The sequence below is a fragment of the Amphiura filiformis genome, chromosome 4 (genome assembly GCF_039555335.1).
Source record: "Amphiura filiformis chromosome 4, Afil_fr2py, whole genome shotgun sequence".
NCBI classification, from domain to species: Eukaryota; Metazoa; Echinodermata; class Ophiuroidea; order Amphilepidida; family Amphiuridae; genus Amphiura; species Amphiura filiformis.
The window spans coordinates 51,961,346-51,984,072 of record NC_092631.1 but is presented as its reverse complement, the minus strand read 5'-3'; the positions used below and the strand labels follow the sequence as shown (position 1 = coordinate 51,984,072).

General features: G+C 35.9%; 1 long non-coding RNA gene across 1 annotated transcript; it reads left to right on the top strand.

Annotated features, from left to right (window-relative positions):
• Positions 1 to 12,326: 12,326 nt before the first annotated feature.
• LOC140151048 (uncharacterized) lies at positions 12,327 to 22,287 on the top strand. Its single transcript, XR_011858886.1, has 4 exons — positions 12,327 to 12,482; positions 16,230 to 16,322; positions 18,288 to 18,398; positions 20,851 to 22,287. It is a non-coding gene; the product is annotated as an uncharacterized lncRNA (long non-coding RNA).
• The last annotated feature ends 440 nt before the right edge of the window (positions 22,288 to 22,727 follow it).

The following is a 22,727-nucleotide window of genomic DNA, read 5'->3' as shown; positions in this document are numbered from 1 at the left end:
TATTCAAACTGTTACGAGTCACTTAATGACTCGAAGGCGAACAGCTAAAAACACCTTTATCCCAAATTCACTTTAGAATGCACAATAAAACACACTGATTAATTAAGTTAACAACTAAGTCTTTAAGGGCTGGGGTATGAACGTTTGGACAGTATTTATTTTGGGACATTAGAGCACATCAGACATATCGAATTGCATTCTGAATACGAAGAATGTCATTCTGATATCAAATAATTTTGATTTTTGAAATTCGCAATTTAATACACATTTTATGGCAAATCATTAAAATTGATATTTTTAATATTTAACAGTACTTGAAGTAAACTTTATAAATCTGATGATTTATACTTAAAGTGTATGTAGGTGGGATGAAAAGCTGACGATCAATTGAAAATGTTGACCTTTCGTATTGAAGATATGGATTTTTTTTCCCAAAACACCAAAAAAAATTAGGTCTTTTTGGGAAAAATCCATATCTTCAATATGAAAGGTCAAAATTTTCAATTGACCGTCGGCTTTTCCTTCCTGCTACATACACTTTAAGAATATATCATTAGATTTATATAATTTACTTCGATGACTGTTATATATCAAAAATTTGAAAAATATCAAATTTTTTTAATTTGTCATAAAATTTGTATTATATTGTAATTTTCAAAAAATGAAAATTATTTGATATCAGAAAGACATGCTTCGTATTCAGAATGGAATTCGATAGGTCTGAGGGGCTCTCATGTCCCACAAAAAATACTGTCGAAACGCAATTAACGCTCATTTTAGATCCCTTAATTAAAAGTAAATTATGATTGGTACAATACCTATATGACAACAAATGCAATCAATCATACAGATACACTCATTACGCAAGGTTACTAATCCGGCAGCCTTCATCTTGTAGTTGATTGTAAGGTTCTTGTTCTCAATGTTCTTGATGATCCTGGTTCACTTGTCCTGCGAAGATCACTGTTCAGCGAAGTCCACTCAAGACTTGCAGTTAATAATCCTATGCGTAAAATCCTTTGCGTATAAAATCCTCGCTCAGATATGGTGCTGCTTTCTCCACACTCAACTCCCGTTGCGCAGTTCTCCAAACACTTAACTCCTTGCGCCGTTGTCTTTCTCCAAAATGGTGCTATTTTCACCATTCACACAATTTCTTCAGGAAGCATGACTGAATTGCAGTTGTACTTCCCACTGTTTCCACTTATGGGAGCACACCACCATAAGATTCCGCTGCCAAAAACTGTGACCCGTAAAATAGTCCTCATAAAACGTTGAAATTAAGCTTTTTGTTACATGATTTTTCAGCAAATATGTGCCTGAGATACGTTTGTTTGATGCCTTTCTAAAGCTGAAACGGTTTTGATGAAATTACAAAATTGAAAAAAGATACACTGTAACAGTCTCATTGTTAGATTAGATGTGCTAAATCGTCCTTGCCATGTAAGGCAGGATTAGAAAAAACGAGGATATGAGATATTAGGAAATATTTCCTAGCCTCTTAACCACAGGGTTGGTGAGCTACAATGAGCTATTCAAGACAGTATGTAAGGGGTAAACTGTGCAAGTGAAATTAGAATTTCACTCCGTGAACAAAAAAAGGTGAAATAGGCCTACTTCAAAGTGACGGATAAAGTTATTAAAATTGTCATTGTGTACTTTTGAAATGAAAAAATTGGCAAAAACTAAGAAAAACAGCAGTATTGAGTATTGAGTATTCAAATACATGCAGCTAATTTCATGTTAATAATGGCTTAGGCCTAATTGGGTTAACATAAAATGTCATATTCAGGAATAACATGTTGTGATCACTAATATTTAATATACGATCTTCATCCGCGATCATACAATGATAAGTTCTATCTAGTTTACTTAATGAGTAATAAATGTGGATTTTGAAAACGTTTAACACCTTATAAGAGGGCGCAACACTAAATCACTCCGCATTTTATGTAACAACGAAATTCGGCTAATATAGTCCATAGTGAATATGAGATTGTAGCGACCATATCTACCGACATGTTCACTTTAAATCACTCAATATTGGCTCATATGAATTCGACAAGTGTCTTTAATGATAACATGCAGAAAAAAATGGACAATTGATCTCAAAAGCAATTCTCTGTGGCGGATCAAGAGAAAACCCGATTTTGAAATGTGAGTGGCGAGTTTAGTATATTTTTAGCTATTTTTTTTTGCACCGCAAAATAGCGAAAAAAGTCAATGGTCATCGATATATGCTGACAAAAGTTTTGGAATCTAGAGAAACAGAGCTTTAATTTGATACCAAATTTATTTTGCCAAGTATTGCAGGGACGCCAGAAATGGCGCTTGAAGTAGGCCGAATTCACACGTTATCCTATGGGACGCTGAATTAGTGCTGCGCCCCCTAGTGAAAAGTGCCGGGATTTCGCGAGGGACATGGGGGCTATTTTTTTTTCTAAATGGTCCATAGAAGTCGAATCAATCGTCAAACCTTACTAGCCAGAGAATGGTCACGGAATTGAGGTTTTTGGCCTAACTAATGACAATTGTTATCAACTTGTATGACGATGGAATGTAGCTGAATGTGTGGTGTGCAAAAAGTAGAAAGTACTTCTTATTATTATCCAAAAATTGTATACATTATTGCTATGATAGTTAATCATCTTTATTTCATTCAAAAATACAACAATCATGACAATACAACAACAGCAATACATACACATTTGTATTACGTCACTTCTACGGCGAATATAATATATATTGATGACAAATATGTTTTAAAGAACTTCCAAGTAATACATGTATTCATTTGCCTTATTTTCTACAATATTTTATGAGAATATTGCAAATTATCAATAATGTGGACCTTCACAACTTGTAAAAGCAATGGAATGTGTGGTATGCAAGAGGTAGAAAGTACTTATTATTATCATCACTAATGATGATTATGGTTTTAGGAATATGTGACGCGATCAAGCAAAATCAGTCGGAACTCGAAAATATTTAATTTTGAGTTTCTTATAAGATTTTGCAGAAAACCCCATTGAAATTGAACAACCAGTTCCAAAGATGAGCAATTTACTACAGAGTTTCCAAAACAACAGGAAACAAAAGTAATTATTAGTATTACCATCTCAAAATCAATATTCCCGAGTTCCGACTGATTTTGCTTGATCGCATCACATAATAAATTAACAAAATTGAAAATATTCCAATTCAGCTTGCAACAAGCAAGTGGCATCATCATCAGAAAGTAAACTGATTTTAATTTAATTTATTTGGATTTGGTGATTGGTTGATAGGCCTACGGGGTGCGCTATTATTTTGCGTTTATGAACTCTGGCACATTCTGGTTGAAAATTGCCTTAGGGATGAAATCAAAACTCGACCGGCGGTTGACCGCTGGTTATGTCCGGTTGTTATTGTTCTAAACAATGGCAACCGAACGGAATCGCCGGTCAACCGCCGGTCGAGTTTTGATTTCATCCCTTACCACTTCTCGCGCCGCGACTGTCCCATTCATGCATTAGTATACTAAGTAGTGCTATTCGCGCGATTGGGCGTTTTTGGTTTGGTTGATAGATCTATATGGGGTACGCTATTCGCGATATTTTCCGTTTATAATAGGCCCATACATGGACCCCATACTGATTACAAATTTGCCTTACCTGTGATGCGCTATACGCGCGATTCTGCGATTTGGTTCCAAAAGTAATTGAGAAGCCTGTTGCGCGATTTTGCGCTTTTGGTAGTTGATTGATTGACCTACACTGGGTGCGTTATTCGCGCGGTTTGCGTGTTTCTGCGATTGTGACGGAGATATGCGGCCACATTGACACCCATTTTCAACTTCCTCTCACCCAATGACACCCTTTTTTGTTTTACTGAACTCCCTCTCACAAAATAATGACCTGTTTTCCTGTCGCCAAAATGCAACTGACCCTCTTTTTTTCAAGAATTTTGGACACATTTCTGATGATCTTACCAAATGTCCCAGTATTTTTAATTTATCTTTCTTCACATTTCACAATAAATTTTGATGAATCTTTGAAAATTTTTGTGTCAACTTTTATATTATTCCGCGGAAAGACCCCCTTTTTGGTAAGATTTTCCTCATCAGTCTCAATGAAAGACCTCCTTTTGGTGTCTTGGCTCTCACCGAAAGACCCATAGTTTCAAACTGCTGTCGAGCCCCCCCCCCCCCCCGCCTTCTCATAGGCCTACCTTATAAATAGCCTACTTGTGAAATAAACAATTTAGATCAAATATTTTTGAGTGTTTTGATGACTTGCAAATTTGAAACCTATTTAGGCCTATATCATAACAATAAGCCTAATTTCTGTCATCAAATATTTTAAAAGCTTTTAATATTCGCTTCACTTGCAATTTTGAATACAGGTACTCTGATTAACCATCCTCTATGCATCGTGCTGAAAGTCGATCCATACATGTTAAAATCAGCCATACATGTAATTCAAAAATACACCTTTTTGCTTTGAAATTAATTTTCTCAGTCAAATAAAAACATTTTTTTTGTAATTTCTGATAAAAACATGACACTTGGCTGTAGATTTTTTTAACGAAATCTGGTGTTAAAATTAGGCATGAAATTGTGTCTTTTAGTGTAAGATTTTTGATTTTTATAGGCCTCAACTTAGCCCGTGAGATTTTTTTGGAATTCACTTTATAGCGTTTCAAACTAAAGAAAGATTTTTCCCACCTCTATAAGGCACATCGTGTGGGTCTATTATTATAGTTTTGTCAGAATATCCTTTTTTCACTTGCGACTGGCGACTGCCAAAATGTAGGCTCCTAAATTCCAAAATTCAATTTAAAACCCCATTTCTTTTCAATTTTGCCTCATTTTAGGCAGTTACTTGGGTCCACCAAAAGGGTTCGCGACCTTTTCACAAATCGAGTGGAACGGTCCATTCTCAACTTAGGGCATAGACCCTATCCAATTCAGCAAAACAAACTGTCCACCAATCTGTCCTGCCATTTCAATATCGTTCCGGTTTATTTGATAGGGTCTATAGGTGATGATTGTCCACCTGTTTTTGTTGCAAGAAATTATATGCGCGATTACGTTTTAGGCCTATCCCATTATGCTGAGCATTATCTTTTTCCTAAACAATGACATTAAAATTATAGATTTCGTTCTTATTTCATCTGGTTAACAATCTAAATGTAAAGGAATGTATTCATAAAAGCTTGGCCTATTCTAGAAAACCCTAGTTCTATTCACATTTTTATAATAACGTAATGTTTCAACAGTGGGGTTTCAATACAAATTAGGCCTACTGGCAATATAGCTATATTTACCCAATACTTACTGATGCGGATGGTCGAATACTATAGTATTCGACCATCCGCATCAGTAAGTATTGGGTAAATCTAATTATCATGACATTCGTCCCCAGTGCACTAAATGGATTGATTCCAAAAAGTTTATGGTACCCGACGTTCTACAGCTTTTTATAAAAATATCGCGGGAAAAGACCAAAATTGAAAAGAAATGGGGTTTCAAATTGAACTTTGGAATTTGAAAAGTATAAATCACGTTGGGTCTAAGGCTGTACTAACACTTTTCTTTGATAACTTTGACCACAGTGTTTTATTTTTTCAAATATCTTAAAATTACAAGAATCTAAGCTAATTGAACAGACAGTAGTGTACTTTATTTCTAATATAACAGAAACTAGAGCTAAATTGCGCATACACATATACGCGACCTTAGCAATAGCTAATTAACTAGGCCCATGGCTAATTAGCCCAGCTAGCTATCTAGCATGCATGGATGTATTAAGGCATAAACAGCCAGCAGTAGTATAATATGCTGATTTTACTGAGAGGTCTTTTTTGATATGCACTGTAATTTGAAATTGACCATAGGGACAATGGGAGCAAGGTTAATTTGTTAGCTCACCTATAGCATATGTGAGTTCAAAAGGTCCAGCAGTTTGGTGTAATTCATTGGAATATACATGTATAACTACAACAGAAGTTTATAGTATCATATAGCCAAGTAAAATAAAAACCATGTTTCAAGTCCGGGTCTTTGTAAAAAAGGAGGAAGAGGGGGCTTTCTATTTTATATTTTCATGGCAAAATCGGTGTGAATACCTATAATTTGAGCTGGCCTCTTTTTATTTTTGTTCTGAGGATATAGGCCGGCTCCTCTAATTTTCATAAAACCTTCCAAAGTGTTTCTTGTATATTAGCAAGGCTATAGAAATATTTCTGCTTCCTAGATATATTTTTTGAAAAGTTAAAACTGAATAAATATATAATTGAAGAAACCTCAAAAAAGGAAGCGGGAGGGTACATGAAACATGTTTATTTTTTTTATTTGGCCTTATAATTATTAATTATATTACATAATTATTTTCCAGTTGTGAAATCATTTTGTTAACCAAAATTATTCAATATTCATGTAAATATTTCTGTGCAACTTTGGTAATGCGCTATTAGAGTGCGACTTCCTAAGGTATTTTTCTACAAACCGGAAGTAATATCTGCATGACCTTTGACCCCAATGGATGAATACAATGTGTAATGTTATCATGCTATATTATAATTTGTGGAATGACTTAGCATTTTAGTAACAGAACAGAAAATCACATCAGCCATAATGATCTTCGTATGACCTTTGACCTCAAGGCTAATGCATGTGTCAAGTGACATCATCTTGCTGTGTAATTCGTGTAAGGTGTAGCAGTTTTAGTAAAAATAACAGGAAATAACTTTTTCGGCCATAATGATCTTTCCATAACCTTTGACCTTGAGTTGGTCACGTGACATTTGTGCCACCAGCTATTGGTCCTGATGACCAAGTAACATTGTTGTACCATATATATTTGCGACAGCAGCAACATTTTAGGGTATTTGGTCATATACCGGGAGTATCCCTTAATGACCTTTGACCCCAATTCTGGACAATAACTTTTAGACACTGGGTATAGCTGATGCATGTACCCAAGTGCCATCATTGTGCTGTATAATTTGTGGAAGAAGTAGCATTTTTAGTGAAATCACGTTTTTGGCCATTGACCGGAAGTGGATGACCTTTGACCTGAAGTTGACCATGTTTCATTTGTCCCCCCACCTAATGGTCCTAATGACCAACTATGGTCAACATGGCTCAAAGCATATGGCTACGGTGGCTCATTATAAGATTGACAGAAAGAAAGAAAGAAAGAAAGAAACAAAGAAAGAACTTGACAGAAACAGACCTTAGCAATTTTGCAAATTGCTAAGGAATAATCGATATTTCTATTGTGGTATGGCTTGCAAAATCATGGGTACATTGATTTTGACACCCGGAAGTTTCACAAAACGGTAGTCGGAATTGAAAAATGGTGCAATCAAAACCGAAATTCTGACAAACTATAATATATAGCCCTATATGATGTGCTTTAGAAAGTTGGGAAATATCATTAGCGAGTTATGTTACTTTGAAAAGCAAAAAACGTTGACCCCCCCCCAAAAAAAAAGCTCACGGGGCAAGGCAAGTTGAAGCCTGTGAAAATCAAAAATCTTATACTGAGAAGCCTAAATTGCATACCTTAGTTTGACACTAGGGTTTGAAAAAAATATACATTATAGGTTTTCCTGACATTTACTGACAAAAATGAAAATTATTGCTTTTCATTTGGCCGAGAAAATTAATTTTACAGTGAAAAGGTGGTTCTCAAAATTTTGCTTTCGACACCAAATTCAATTCGATCGTTTGCCTCATTAAATGACTGAGTGAGCCTCGTATAACAACCGCGATTACTAGCGTTCTGATGAGTGCAAAGACCATTCATAAACTAATGACAAAGGCTTATTGATCAGAGAAAAGGACTGTAGTCCAATATAATCAGTAGTCCTGGCTGTAGTCCAATAGATTACCGTAACAATCGTGCAAATCATGTTAAATGTGCCATATTTGGCACACCCATATTTTGTGGGAAAAGGTCATTGGACAAGTTCAAAATTGCTCGGAAATGGTTAAAAACAACAGTAATGTGTTCATCTAGTCATAAGGATTCAGAATAAAGTATAGTTTGACATATCTACTACGTACGGTTATGGAGTCATAGGCAAGTAACATTCTGAAGTCATAGATCGAATTTTGGCTCCACAGGGGTGAAAATGAAAATTGTTCCAATTTTGTTCAAAATGGTCTCAAACTATTTGTTTTGCCATGAGAAATCAGATAAAGAATAGTTTCCCCTATGTAGGATGTTTCATTACCTAGGTAATAAAGCAAAACAATATCCACTGAGTCGCATTGAATTCTATATTGAGTCAATTTGACCGTGACAATTGTTGTTACCTGCATAATTAAATACTCTTAGAGAGTTATAATTAAGTTCTTTTTCTTGCAACAAGATTAATAATTTGAGACCATTTTCAACAAAATCAGACCAATTTTTTATTTTCACACCCTGCGGAGTTAGACATATGACGTCATCGTTACAATGTTACACTTTTGCCCATAAATCCATAACCGTACGCGATATAGATAGGTCAAAGTATACGTTTTCCATAGATTATCTAAGATTATTGATAATCTATGCTTTTTCTGAATCCTTAATGATGCTTAATAATGCCCACTGGGTCCCTTTGTTTGCCCCACCCCCCCCCCCTCCTCCCTCGACAAAATGTCCAGGCAAGCAACTAAAAAACTGTTTCAAGTGGACCTTCATATTGAACATTTTTCAATTTTTTCCAACTAACATTTTACACAATAATAGTCAAAGTATCCACCAATTGCCTTCATTTGGCGCTCATTCGGTAAAATTTTCCAACGGCTGAGGGGGCACATCACCCCTCAGAAACCCGGCCTGCGTAATTTAACAAAACTTGTGCCCCCCCCCCCCCTCCACTTTCCCAGATAACATGCATATATTGGCCCAATGTTGGTTTTCGAACGCCAATCTTGGCATCGGCATTATTTTGCTGGTCATATTGGACCAATCTTGGCTTTCCATCGGTATCTTCATATTGGCATCATTGTGGCAGCCTAAATTGGTCCAATATAGGCACAATATATTGGTTGTGAACAGCTGCAAACATGAAGCAGTCTTGGCATTATTTTGCTGACCCATTTTGGTAACAAATTGGGTAACAAATAATTATTGTGAAGAGTAATAGTGTTTAGAGGACCTCCTCTAAATCCTAAGTACTAAGTTGAAATAATAGGAAACAAAACCATGGATGATAAAACGCAGGGCAAACGCTATTTAACACCACGGATAAGGAAATACACAAGAATTTTCGGCACTTTCTTCTTTAAGACCATAATTTTAAAGATAATTTTTAAAGTACGTGTCACCGTGCTATCAAATCACATACACTTGATGGTTAACACCACGGTGATGAGTTCCTCTCTTAGCGCGAATAACGTCCAATAATTACAGTAATCCATTGAATCAATATTGGCCCAATACTAAAATTACATATTGTTAAACATTGGCAGCCAATTGTTTGCCAATAAGAAATAGGTACAGGCCCAATGTTGGTTCAATATCTGTGACATGGTTTGGGCCAAGCTGGGGCCAACATTGGCCCAAGCCCAATCTTGGGCCAAGCCCAATCTTGGACCAATCTTGGGCCCATGAGCAAATGATATTGGTGTGATATCAGCAACCAATGTTGGGTCATTATGGGACATACATTGGGCCACAATTGGACCAATATCGCCAGGTGGTGGTCGCATTGCATTCTCTAAATTCAGTAAATTTTAATCGTCAACCGTGAAATTGAATGGGATTATTTTGAAATTTTAAAACGCTTGAAATATCACAAACAAATAGGCCTATGTTAATAAATAATATAAATAGAAGCTAAAACCGTTGGGGTTCGATAATGAACCCCACAAAACTAACCAAGTATCCCGGTCCCCGCACTCCGTGCATCCGCGGGTATTCATGCTTGTCGGTGAACTTTCAAAACGCCCCCTTTTGCATCTCATTTCGCGAAGTTTTTAGGGGAAAAACACCCCTTTTTTAGCGATTTCGCGAATTATTTGCCCTTCGACAATACCCCTATATTTTCGCTAAAACGCGAACTATATTTCTAATACACCCTTTTCTAGCAGAAACGCATAGGCTGCTCGATGTTATATTTTTTTTCAATTTCGCGAACATGTGGTTTGAAAAAAAAAATACCCCTTTTTTGTGTATTTCGCGAATCGCGTTTCTTCATCTGAAAACACCCCTTATTTCGCGAAATTTTCGACGAGCATGAATACCCGTGGATGCACAGAGTGCGGGGACCGGGCCAAGTATATGGAAAATGCCATACGGCCGGGCGTTTTCACATGAGTTGCCGGCTCGATCATGCCATTCGCCGCCTGAATATCGCCATGTTATCTGGGTTCAAATTCGGATTGACGTCCTTGCGCAAAAGGCCCGTTATGATGATCTAAACATGAAACTGGGCATTTTAAGAAGTGTAAGAAATAATTTAAGGCGTATCATTTCAGTATTTCCGATAAATGATTATGAAATTGGGTATAAAAATCGGCACCGGTCACAATTTCAGTTGCCATACATCTCTACGTAATTCTAAACAATTTGGGTTATAAGTTTTGAAACATCACTTTTTCTACGATAGTCACAATACAATAAATGTTGACTTTATATAGTAGGCCTAATGCTTTTATTTGAACTAACTTGAAAACCAAGGAAATTATAAAATCGTGCTTCCAGGTAGGCTATTATACTCGAAGTGGAACACAACATTTGTTGACACTAATTGAATTGAAATACATATATTAAATGTACCAATGATAAGTATGCCAAATATGAAATGTTTATCACCTATGTCACGAGCGAGATATAGGCCTACTACATGGTCCTTGGATTTAACAATACATGTATATTTAAAATCGCTCCGGTCAACATCCTATCGCTGGTAATATGCATGAGGCGTCACAAGATTTGGAGTATTAGATAATAACACTCTAGGTTTTGGTATAGAGGCCTTGCATTCTTTTATCGATTGGCTCCAAACAAAGGATTTGAACCGGTGTCCTTCACCGTAGTTATGGCGGAGTGCAGTCCATTCAATCAAATGTTGTCATCAACCTATTCGATCGTAGTGCAGGGTTATATGAGCGAGACGAACTGTCACGGTAGATTGCAATCATGCTTTTGTTGAATGCATTTGAGTAGTCCGCCATATTTACGGGATGATACGTCACATGCAAGGCCTCTATTTAGCGGCTCTGACATAAACAAACATAAGGCCGAATAAAAAAAGTATATGTTTAGCGTCCAGGTTTTTGACAAATAAGGAAGGAGGAGTAGGAGCCTTTTTCGCAAGCCCATAGGGGCTGGCATATGTTTCACAGATGGGATTTGTGTACACAAAAGATTAAAGTTGTCTTCTAATGGTATGAATTATTTTATTTTACTTTTTGTGGTGAAAATATTTTAAAGTATTGCTATTCGATTTGTAAGGAAAAGAAAATATGGTCCCGGGAGTTTGCCGCGAGTGAGTGTTGCCAAAGTTATGTTTGAATTAACTTGATAACAGATCTAATAATGTTGTAGAATCCAAATCTCCATTTATATGGACCATATTGAAGTCAAAGTAATTATCTATCTTATCCTGTATCGTTTTATGGATAAAAATGACTCAAAATGTTATTGATGAAATTAGGCCTATTGCTATTGTAAACATCAGTTTTGTCTTTTCAAAGGAAAAATCCGATGGAAAATAAAGTTTTTAGGGGCTAGCTATAATATGGGCATAATTTATATATATTTACTAATGTAGGCCTATAGTATTGAACAATGTACCCCATATTTTGACATGCACTTATAGAAAATAAATAAATTACATTAATCATAACTAAAATGACACATAACTAAAGTGAAGCCACTTTGTATCTTTTTGATTTGATTTATAAAATTACATTCAACAAAATGATTGAAGACTGAGAAAACACACAATGCAGACTATTATAGAATGGAGTGCTTCCTGATTTAAAGTGCTTCTTATACATGTACATTTGTAAGGCTAGAACTTCTCATCTTAAACAACCTTCATTAAAAAGTTATAACTGAAATTTTAGAAAATAACCAGAAAATTTAAGAATCTTCAAAAAGGAAGCGGGAGAGGACGCTAAACATGTTTTTTTGTTTGTCTTTGGTTTTTTTTACTCGGCCTAAAGTGTCTTAGATCTTCAACCCCATTCTTACATAATAGTTCAATGAACCCCATTCTTACATGGAAATGGAAATATATTCTTACATAACAAATACTGCAACCGATTACACACGGTACCACAAATCACTGCATACGGTACCACAGTTTCAGGTAAACTATATATAAAATGAGGAAACCCCGTGAATCGTGTCATTTACGCCACTGATCTTACTCATCGTCGACTCGTCGTACAAGTTATTTACACTTTGCAAGTGTATTGCTAGTTTTCTTTATCGCTGAATTATTTTGTTACGAACTATCTACCATGCCTTTCAAGTGCGTATGCTGTGTTGGTAAGTAATTTTGTTGGTAAAATAATAATTATGTTGCATTATTACGATGATTCGTCATTCTCGCATTTTTAGTTGTATAGGCCTATTTTCTTTTTATTTTCTAAAATTTCAGTTATAACTTTTTAATGAAGGTTGTTTGAGATAATTTTTGTTGATGTTCCCGCCCAGCGATTTTCAGCATGTAGGCCTATTACTCGTGTAATTTTGTGTTTTTTTTAAACAAATAGTGGCGCAATTATTTAACTTTCTGAAATTTGTACGTCTTTTTTTTTATGAGAAACCCGGTGTCTTCAGTGCGCATTTTAACATTTTTTAAATTTAATTTTCCGCGATTTGGATGTGAATTTTTAATGACGTAATAAGGTAGTCCGAATAATCGGTCCCAGAACAAAAATATTTATTTACTGCATGATCGTGTGGTAATAAGGCCGTATAAAATTAATGTTTTGGTTTTTTTTTTTTCAATGTAAAATTAGCATTGTCAGTAGTTTTCGGTCTTCTCCAACAGTGCTCGAGGAAACGATGAGGCCCTTTTTTTTTTCAAATGTGAGATTCTGAGGATAAACCCCTAGAGTACCACAAAAGATTTGGAAGTGATGCTTGTTCTCTAATAAACTTATTTATATGTATGAAGATTTCATAAATCATTCCAAAGTCTAAAAAAAAATGAAAAAATCTATAAAAAAAAAAAAAATCTGACAAATCCCAGAAATTGAGGAGGGAGGGACGAGAACCAAAATATTAATTTTACACGGCCTAAGGGTGGTGTCGCCATATTCATGATCTTGCTTCAGTTTACCGGCCATCTCGCATCTCGTCATATAAACTTCTTTGGATTACTAAACTCAAGAACGCTACTGACCATCCTCTTGATATGCATAGGCGTGCTAAAAGTGATCGATACATGTTGAAATGAACGTAATTCAGAGATAGATCTAGACCTTTTTGCTTTGAAATTAATTTTCTCGGTCAAATAAGTTATTTTTTTCTGCAATGTCTGCAGATAAAAACGTGCTTTAAAAAAATCCTGGTTAAAAAAATTAAAAAATTAAAAAATTGTCTTTTACGGTAAGATTTTTGATTTTTACACACCTAAACTTCGGTCATGAGCGTTTTTGAGGATTACATTTTTAGCGTTTCAAACTGTTTCAAACTAATAAAGTTCGCTAAAGAAAGATTTTTCCCGACTCTGTTGACACATCGTGTGGGCCTATATATTGTAGTTTTGTCAGAATATCCGTTTTGATTTCATCATTTTTCAATTGCAAACTGTCAAAATAATGTCCAACTTGCTTCATTTCGAATGCAACCAGCAGAAATAAATCGATATTTATTTTGTTGCATGCAAAATCATCCATCTTATATTCATTGTCGATTTTGACAAAATTGTCAGTCGCACTCGGAATTGAAAATTGGGGCAATCAAAACGGAAATGCCGACAAAACTAGAATGATTATGATAAAGTGCGGTATGATGTACTTTAGTCTTAGAAAGTTAAGAAAAATCTTTCATTAGCAAACTATATGTTTTACTTTGAAAAGCTAAAAAGTTGACACAAAAAATAACTCACGGGCGAAGTTAAGGTGGTACTACACCCCTTGATAAATTTGATTTTTGCATTTTTCTCAAACAATTAAGGCCCTACACATCTCTGCTACACACTGGTAACAAAGGTTATGTAAGGAATCCAGTTACTACACTGGAATTTCAGTGACTCAAGACAAGTGGTACGCCTACCGCTAGATGTACGTTATAATGAACCACTTGTCTTAAATCACTAAAATTTCAGTGAAAGTAATTGGATTCGTCGTTGCCCCTATAATATATAATATATATATAACGTTTGTTACCAGTGTGTAGTTATTTTTTGAGAAAAATGCAACATTAGTCGCACAAATTATTTATCATGCGGTGTAGTACCACAAGGCCTGAAAACTATTTCGCTGGAAGACAAAATTTCACGCCTAATATTTAAACGCCAGGATTAAAAAAATTCAATATCGTGCATTTTGGGTTTTCTGCTGATATTTACTGAAGATTAAAAAAAAAATTATCTTGGGTGTTTACAATTTTTCATCAAAATTCACGTTTGGACTTGAAATATTTTATAGTTGATTATTCAACAAAGATCATATTTGTACTTTGAAAATATTTGGGATTTGAATTTGGAATCAAAAGTATGTTTGGATTTTGAAAAATTTTGGAATGTTAATGAATTATTTAATCCATGTCATTGTGGACTTCTGGAATCATTGGGATTTAAATTAGATCATTATCATAAGGTTATCATCCGGTAACAAGGTTTCTTGTATAACTCTGTATTGTTTGTTTTAATTATTGATGGAGAAAAGAAACTCAACTTATTATTATTATTGAATAAATTACTTGTAAATAAGTTATGGTATATATTGAGCAATAGTTAGGGGTTGTATTTGCACTTACAATTTATGGGTACGTCATTATTTTTGACGTAGGGAGGAGTGTTAAGGTGGTACTACACCCTTTGATAAATTTGACTATTTTTGCATTTGTCTCGCAAAATAATAACACACTGGCAACAAAAGTTATGTATATTATAAGCTATTATAGGGGCAAGGAATCCAGCTACTACACTGTAACCTCATTTCTTAACATATATATAATGAACCACTTATCTTGAATCACTGAAACTTCAGTGAAGTATATAGTTGGATTTTGTTACCAGTAGGCCTATGTAGTTATTTTTTGAGAAATGCAAAACCTTAAATGACTGAGTGAACACTGTATACAATGTAACAATAACCATTGATTAACTAGCGTTCTGAGTGTGAAGCGCAATACCAGTATACGGGATTTATGAATGCATTGCCACCTTCCAAGCCATTTTGGCACTAAATTGGCAGGTCGAATAGCGCACCTACGCTCTCTACATCTATTTCGTTATTCCGAAGGGTCGTTATTCCGAAGGGTCGTTATTCCGAAGGGTCGTTATTCCGAAGGGTCGTTATTCCGAAGGGTCGTTATTCCGAAGGGTCGTTATTCCGAAGGGTCGTTATTCCGAAGGGTCGTTATTCCGAAGGGTCGTTATTCCGAGGGTCGTTATTCCGAGGGGTCGTTATTCCGAGGGGTCGTTATTCCGAAGGGTCGTTATTCCGAAGGGTCGTTACTCCAAATTTAAAATGAGGCTCGTTATTCCGAAGAGTCATTTTAGGTTCGTTATTCTGATGGGTTGGTACTCCGAATTTTGGAATAACGGTCCTTCGGAATAAAGACCCTTAACGTAAATTCAGAGCGATGACCCTTTGGAATAACAAATCTTATAAATTCGAGGTAATGACCCTTCGGAATAATACACCTTCACAGAGTAATGAGCCTTCGGAAGAACGAACCTTGTTGTAAATTCGAGGTAATGACCCTTCGGAATAATACACCTTCGGAGTAATGAACCTTACTGTAAATTTGGAGTAATGAACCTTCGGAATAACGACCCTTCGGGATAACGAAGCTTACGAAGCTTAATCCAAAGGCGGTGGGGCAATATTTCCCCCTAAAAAATCTGGCATGTTTAAAAAAAAAAGGGGGGGGGGGGCAAAGATTTGTTGGTACATCAAAAAAAAGGGGGAAGATTCTTTGGCACTGCTAAAGGGGAAAGCAATTTTTGACAGTCCCATTGTAGCTCATTGTGAAAATTCGCCACTCTAGGGGTACCAATAATTATTGCATTTCTCACCAGATTTTAATCGATTGTAATTTCATGTCCCTTTACAGATGGTAAGCCATGTGCCTGTGCAGGGAAGGCATGCTGTGAAGATGGAAGCTGTTGTAAAGAAGGGGACTGCAAAGGATGTGGGGCATGTTCAAGTAAGTGTTATTTTTATAGTAAACGGCCTGAAGGGGTCATTTCCGGTATATAACCAAATACCTTTAAAATGTTTCTTCTGCCACAAATTACATAGTACGATGACGCCACTTGCATCGGTCATATTCAGTATCTATAGGGTGTTCACAGAATTGGGATCAAAGGTCATTAAGGGGTCATTTCCAAAGTATATCGACCTTGGTACCAAAATGTGGGAAATTTCAGACTGGTGGCACATTCTCCGATAAAGTGTCCAAAAGGCCAAATTTGTGTCGCCCATAGTTTCAAGTCGTATTCAGACTTGTTTCGTCAGAAAGAAATGACTTTTATTAATATAACTAATACTTAGGAGTTGCTTTCTAAAATGTGTGAGGCTAGAGGTTGTAACATGCCTAGAAAGTATAAAACAATAAAGCTGATTATGCATATCCATTGTTTTCCTCCATGTCGCCAGCCAAGGTGCGATCCGTATAATGTGTCCCTGTTCGCTATACATGCGCGCATAATAATGGATTATAGGTACTTTGTATTAGCTGGTATCATGCCCTAATTATAAAGTATAAAACATCACAACGCAGGTTATTAAATTATTCCAACAGGTCTTTGAGACTGTCGCCAATATTGTTCACAGATACGTTACCATATTTCTAATGGATAGCAATCTGTCAAAATAACTAGCTATATGAATGTTCTCATATGTGATGGATCAAGCAGGCTCCATAGTTATATTATATATGTGGTACATAACACAATGGTTTCAAGTATAAAAAAAATCAGGTCTATAATGGCAAAAAATCCTGACGTTACGTTCATGTCGTCACAGATACGTTACCTAAATTCTACTCCCCTCGGAAAAAACGCTGTAATAAATGAAGCCAAATACCATACCAGACTTTAGTACATTGGGTGATGACTGATCAAGTATGAGTATTAAGTCGGTAAGTTTTTACACTTGCACGATTAAGACAAAAGTGTGAAAGGGCTTCACAGATACGTTACCACTGATACGTTACCACCAATGCGTACAAGTAATATTGCTCAAAAATAAAGTATTGTTGAAAAATCACCCATGCATTGTTTTGTGCTCTGAAACTATTAAAGTTTACAATTCTGAATGATTTTCATGAATTCTTCGTGGTTGGAATTTTGCAATTACCGAGACCAAACTTGAACGCTTTATCGGAGAATGAGCATGGTGTTAGTTTTGTGATTCGACCTTTCCGTCTCAAGTTATATGCAAATTAGCTAATTAGCATAAAATGTTAAACATCCAAAGTATATCGACATGTTACAAATATTTTATGACCCGAAATATCCCGGCACCCCACGGCTAGGTCGTGTTCTATGAACACGGTCTAGTTCATATTGTGATTTACTCCGTAACTGTTAATTAAGGTTGGTCTGAACCCTGGAATTATGGAAACTTTCGGGCATCATAACTGCTAAATTGTTGGTCTAAAGTATATAAAAATGTATACATATTTAGAATGGCAAAGACTTGATAAGTTCATCTGTGAGGTCAAATTTGGGCCAAAATGCTCATTTTTGGCCCAAAATCCCAAAAAACGTTTTTTGGCCCACTTTTTTTTTCGTGCAACGTAAAAAAATTTTTTTTTTAAATTAAATTTTAAAAACTAGATAAAAATATCTAGGAGCCGTGTTTTTTTTCATTTTTTTTAATTTCGACTAACTTCTAAATGCTTCTTAAATGCTGAATTTTCAAAAAAATCATAAAAAACCAGATTTTCGCAGTTATAAGGCCCGAAAGTTTCCAGAATTCCAGGGTTCAGACCAACCTTAACTGGGTCATTTGAGGTCAAATTAGTATAAGGACTCAAGTCTAGCAAGTTGCACCCTATTCGGTAATTGTACCAAGATTTAATGAAACTTTGTACTATTAGTATTATAATTATTATTGTTATTTATTAATTATATTATATTATATTATTTTACTTTACTATTTTCAGATTCAGCATGTCCAAACTGCGCGTGTGGGGCTGACTGCAAGTGTGCACCTGGCTCATGCACTTGTTAAACTACCTCCCTCTGTCCTCCGTTGTATATACTGTATCAGTTTGGTAAGTAACATCATTTCTACATTTCTACAGGGCGAGTCAAAAAAGGTGCAATAGAGCAAAGAATCGTTATTTATGCACGAACCAAGTTGAACTTTCCCATTATTGAAAGTTTTCATAAATACCATTCTCAAAAATCACCTGTGAAAAAATGAAGTGAATCTCAACTACCGTTTAATTTTTATGAGTCCTTTTGCTGCGATACCCAATTTCATTATTTGTCCACGAGGTACCATGTATTTTGAATGAGAGCACACAATTACACGATAAAGGCACCAGCTTTGAAACCGACTTAAACTTAAATAAGGTTGATTTTGCGATTTTAATTTCTTTCTTTTTTCTGTTCAAACAAACTTTCTAACATTACTTTTAAGTCCTTCATATCTCACTCGACTCAATAATCCCAATATGTCCAACTTACTGGATATTTCATTGAAAAGCCCGTCTACAAATTTGTATATTTTTGATAGAGAATAAACATCTTTAAAGTAAAGGGGAAATGAAAATTACAACAAATGTTTCTTCTCCTTAAAACAAGACCAAGGACAATAACACTTTGGGTGCTCATTTTATTTCAATGCCAATGAGGTTAAATCTACCTTACACAGACTCGGCTGACATTCACATTTTAGATGTCTCTTGGACAAACATTAGAATTGGGTATCGCTATGAAATGTGTCATAAAAACATAACCCTAATGGATATATCATTTATAAAATGTTTTAAAACCTAAAACGATTTTGACATCGGAAGAAAGCACATGGGCCTATTTTTCTCATTTAAAGCCAGATCAGTGGCATTGGGGGATGAGGTTGAAAAAAGTAGAGGGAAGCCATCACCTTTTGGCGACAGAATAAGTTGATGTTACAAATGCGCGCGAAGCCCGCTAAAATTGGCAATTTGGGGGTTGAAATGGCTAAATTTGGTCAAAACCCACATACAGGTGTCAACATTGCGGTGGGTGGGGGGGGGTTGGGGGTGATTGTATGGACTATCCCCCTCCCCGGTATCTACGCCTACGACTGCCACAGATGGGTTTCGTTAATTGTGGTAACAACACCAGAAGTGTATACTATCCTATGGGGCATTGTTATACACATTTTTGCTTCTCATATCAAAACCACAGGAGAAATACAACTGGAAACGTGTTGTTTTAATGAGAGGTCTCGATGTATCAGAATATGAAACAATTGGATCATGCCCCTTTAAATGTATAGGCCTACTGCGCAAAAAAGTATCCTTGCACTTGGAAAAATAATTACAATTTCAAAACTGATGAATAATGGGAAAAATGCACTATCTAATCTTGCACATTATCACTGAATCCAATGTAACCTCGAGAAGTAAAGTTACAAGCAATTGAATAGACAAGGTCCAGTTTTAAAAGTGACAAACTGGCCTATATACAAGGCGCAAAAGGATTCCAACCAGTGGCGTAGATTTCTTTTTGACATGGGGGGGGGGGGGGGGGGTGGGGGCTGGAAAAAAATTATAGTGAATCCCGCACCTTTTGCCAACAAAATAAGGTTGTGGTACAAATGCGCTTGGACCGCGCGAAAATATTTGCCATATTGAAGCTAAACTGGTGAAATATGGTGTAAAAGGGCAATACATGCGCGAGAGGCGCGTGAAATGTGCACTTTTTAGGCTAAAATGGCCAAATATTAGGTTAATTTGGTCGGAAACCCACATACAGGCGTCGACATTGGGGGGATGATTGTATGGGCCACCCCCCGACAAAATATTGGGGGATTTATCCCCCAGGGATCTACGCCTATGATTCCAACAAGCGCTTCAAAGAGACGACACAATGAAGATTTATAGCAGGTTTTATTTCAGTTTTTACTTATGCAATTTTCATGACTTTCATTTTTTTGTCGGTTCTTTAGTTTGTTTTCTTTTGTACCTTTTGTTTTAATAGTAAACGCACGCATAAATTAGCCATTCACCACTCTCAAACCAGATGTCTAGTCCGTGGAGTTTGGAATATAGCCAGTTTGTCACTTTTAAAACTGGACATTTGCCTAATCAAATGCTTGCAACTTTGCAATTTGTAATAGCAACACCATATGGGATACTAGAGCATGCGCAAATCGTAATAATGTGTAGAATAGAACTTGGTGGTATCTCATATGATAGTCGTATGATAGTCGTACTATGCTTAGCCCGAGTCGCTCGGCCTATATCTCGAACAAAATCGCCATGCGTAGCTATTGAAAAACGAGAGGATTCGCGGTACTATCACGGCAATTTTTGACACGAAGATATAGGGATGATGACGCGGTGTAGCGCATCTAATAAAAAACAAATTTACCCCAATTGTTCAGTTTTGAAAAGTGTAAGGATACTTTTTTGGTTTTTTGGCGCAGTATATATATTTTTTGCCTATTAAAATGAACAATAAACGCAATGTTTACAAACTTATTAATTGTATTTTATCTTTTTATCTTTTCAGGTCGGATATCGAATATAATGCTGCAAGATCAACTAAAGAAATAACTATTTAAAACTTTAAAACTGTTAGAATAATGATTGGCAAGCAGAATATGGCGGGAACATGGGTCATCAGAATTCCTGTCAGAAGTTCGGAACACAGCTGATAAATATCTTGATAAATTGCAAATGAGTTCATTTGTTTATTGCGGATTGTTTCAAAACGTTTACTGAACGATATCTCTGCTACACACTTAAAAATATATGGGGTCAAATTGGACCCTTTTTTATTCGGTGCATAGTTGACGGTCGCTTGCAGGGTCAAAAAATTACCCTTTTGGTGTTCTTTTTGACCCCATGCGGGGTCAAATTGGACTAGATACAAAAATGGGTTGTTTGCAATGAAACGGTGAATTTATTTTTAGTCGGTGCATATTTTGACCCCGTAATTTCAAGAGTGTAGATTCTGCCGTCAAAAAAAATGTATGTAAATTTAGTTTTAAACTTGAAGATAAAGTACACTCCAAAAACCTGTCTTAGAGATAAAACACTTCTAGGACGCCACCTTTTCCTCAATTTGTAAACCTGTTTGAATGCTAAACATGTTTAGGAATTTGATGCCTTATGTTTAGATATTAAACAATTGTTTGAAGTTGGTGTTTAGATTTTACACGCGTTTACAAATCGAGGACAAAGCGTTCAAACCATAGACAGTTAACGTTTTGCCTGAAACGATTTTTAGTCTCGGGTTTTTGCAGTGTACAAATCGCTGTCATTTTATAATTTGATACGGGTTTAGAATAATGATACAACTTATTCCAGTTCATATTTACTCCGGTTCGTATCAAATCATTATCTGAAATGTTAATTTATAATTATAAAAGTATTACATGTACTTCTTAGAATCCTACAGGATCATAATATTGAGACCAATATATTGAATACAAAAGCAGCATAGTGGCATTCCATATTTCTTTAGCCCCAACTTATTACCGAGTTTAGTGTTTTTTATTCCAAAACTTATAAACGTAACTGCCTTGTTATGTAAATTCGTGGCAAGTAATCAATAATTAAATAGCTTTGTTATACAGGGTGTGTCAATATATTTTGCCCAACAATTGGTCAAGACCGTCGATCACAATGTAGCTCAAGATCCGCATTTGTAGATTTATCATGCAAAAGATCAAGACTACCAATTCTGGTGTAGTTTCAAAAGGCTATGTCAAGAGGATTCAATGTTGCATTTGGAAGAAGCAGGCTTTTCAATAAATACTAAAAGTGGCTGCTACTGGTCATAGCGAAGCGCTCTGTATACATAATGGGGAAACGACGTTCCATCGACAAATTGGATGGTATATCATGCTAAAACATTTCGGAAACTTTTGTTTACTGTAAGGATTCAATTTATGTCGTGTATGAAAAAAAAAAGATTAATAAAAACTAATCTTCGGAAATATAATGTAATTGGATGCTTTGCGAGTTTGTCGAGTGGCATGTGTAATTCTTCCACTTCAACTTGAGGCTTTCTTTTCCTTCTCTCCGTTTCGGGACCAAGAGGCCTCTAAAGGGCGTTTTCAGATCGGTTTTCGGTCTTCTCCCTTTCAAAAGCGGGTATAATTCCGTTTTCTACATAAAATCCTATAACACCCCTATAATCGCATTTGGGAAATCGGTGTTCTGGTATAGACCAATCCAATTTCACGCAATAGCCGCCATAGCTGGGTCCCCCCTTGGGTCTATTCCACCTAAAATGTGAAATGATGTGGCCTTGGCGGGGATATTAAACTGCATTTCATCACCAGTGTTACACGTAGACAAAAGAATGATGAAAGTTTACAACACAATACAATTCGACATCAATTTTTAAGCGGATCTAATCCACCCAATTGGGCAGTAACA